Here is a 2,386-nt window from a genome sequence, read left to right on the forward strand (position 1 = left end):
CCTCTGGGCTTGTATGCTTTACAAGTTCATTAAGCAATAAACCCAAAAAACGCACTGCTACACATACGTCCAATACACGCGCTATATAAAGATCCCGCGTATATATAACTACCAAATTTAAAAGATTTGTTTCCTTCTTCCTTTTCCTTATTTTCATATTTGCTCGTTCTTCTTCTCGCGCGTCTTCCCTCCTTCTTCTCGATCATTCTTTTCCCCTCCTTTCTCACTGGTATGTTCTTTGTCATTTACGTTAGTTCCTCTCACTGCAACTCCAGCTTCGTTTTCTATTCGATTTCTGAAATCAAAGTTTGAATTCGTTTTTGAAGATTATGGATGATTCAACCTCAGATTGTCAGCTGAATCAGGGCGAAGTGGATTATGAATTTGAATCTAACGAAGTTCCTGAGGTTTGATTTTACATATGATTACTCTGAATTTTGTTGCAGTAATTTGAATAGCATTGTGTAGCTGAATAATTCGTGAACATTGGATTCTGAAAATAACACGTTAACATGAATCTGTGTTAGTTTTGATTAATTATCTGGAATTTATAGCAGACGCTCGGGTGTAGATCAGGACTTTTTTGGGTGTATTTTTGCGGGAAGTGTGGGTGTATTTACAGTATACTGCTTTTTCTGTTATTTTAGCTGAGTTGTTGTCGTTCGGGTGTATTATATCAGATATGATTGGGTGTGTTTTTAGTTTTTGTCATGGTGTATTCTGCAGCCTGTGTATTTACAGTTTATGGCTTTTATTGTCATTTTAGTTGAGTTGTTGCCGTTTGGGTGTATTATATTAGCAATGATTGGGTGTATTTATAGTTTTTGACATGGTGTATTCTGCAGCCTCTCTCTGTTGTTGATGACCAGTTTGTTCCGAAGGTTGGAATGACATTTACCACCCTTGAAGATGCTGAAAAATTTTATAGGAACTATGCCAAGGCTGCAGGTTTCTCTACAAGAGTTCGGAGTACAAATAGGAAGGAAAACGAGATTAAGAATCAATTGATTACATGTAGCAGAGAGGAAAAATGGAAATCTAAAATATCTCTGACCGAGAAGGCCAATCCGACAGCCGGTTTAAACTGTCCTACAAGGATTTATATACACACATTAAAGGATGTCGGTGCTTGGATCATTTCAAATGTTGTGCTGGATCATTCACACCCCTGCAAATGCCACAAAGAAGAAGAAAACAAAAGTTTTAAGCGAGGTAAAAGTAATGTTCTTTAAATTTGTGATGATTGAGTTTATTTTTCTCGTTAATAGTTTAGCTAATATGTGAGTTTCTTATATTCAGATAAACTTGTTTGATGCTGCATCAGTGGTGCATTCAAATTCCAGCCAATATCAAGGACATGTTATGAATTATCAGTTCAGGGTACCAGCAGCAGGGGATAACTCTTTGGATGTATAGTTACAGAATATGGGTGTAAAAGCACTGTTCTTTTGGGTGTATCTCTGTGAATTTTCTTTTGATTCACATTTTACATATAGATACATATATATAATATTAGGGTTTAGGGTTTTAGGGTTTACAAGTTAGGGGTACGGGTTTAGGTTTTAAGTGTTTAGGGTTCATGGTTTTAGGCTCAAAGCATCAGGGGGGATAGATTTCAGGGTGTATATTCAACTTTCTTTGGGTGTAAAAAATTACAGATTATGGGTGTATATTTGATTTGATATTTTTCTTCATATTATAGTACCTGTAATTCATACATTTTGAATACAGCACAGACAGTTTAATAGCACAGACAGTTTGGGTGTATATTTAAGCAATCTTGGGTGTATATTAAACTTCCGTTGGGTGTAAAAGTTTATAATTTGTGTTTAGATCTGCCTTGATGTTTTTCTTCATATTTTACCACCTGTAATATAGAGTTTTTGAATACAACACAGACAGTTTAACTATGGAAAAAAATTTCATTTAATAGAAGTTGTTTATAAATGGCAAATTTTTACAGCATTTGTTCAATTTACAAACTAGCTAGCAGTTGGATTACTCAGTTTCTATATCAGTAGAATTTATCTGACAAAATAGACTCAATAATACTGATGATGGCTTTGACAGTCTTATTGCATTACTCGCTCTAATTGCTTGATCTCTCTCTTTATTCAATTCACTGAATAGTATCCGCGAGGCATATTCTACTCTATAGTGGTCCACCTCCTCCTACTATATTTGTTTTTACATTTCTTCCAGATTGGTTTTTCGCTGCCATTTTTTCTGAAATGAAAAATACACCCAAAGATATCAGTAAGATACACCCATATATATGAGTCAGATACACTCATATATATCAGTAAGATACACCCATAGATATGAGTTAGATACACCCATATATATCAGTAAGATACACCCATAGATATAATTCAGATACACCCAT

The sequence above is a fragment of the Arachis duranensis genome, chromosome 5 (genome assembly GCF_000817695.3).
Source record: "Arachis duranensis cultivar V14167 chromosome 5, aradu.V14167.gnm2.J7QH, whole genome shotgun sequence".
Lineage (NCBI taxonomy): Eukaryota > Viridiplantae > Streptophyta > Magnoliopsida > Fabales > Fabaceae > Arachis > Arachis duranensis.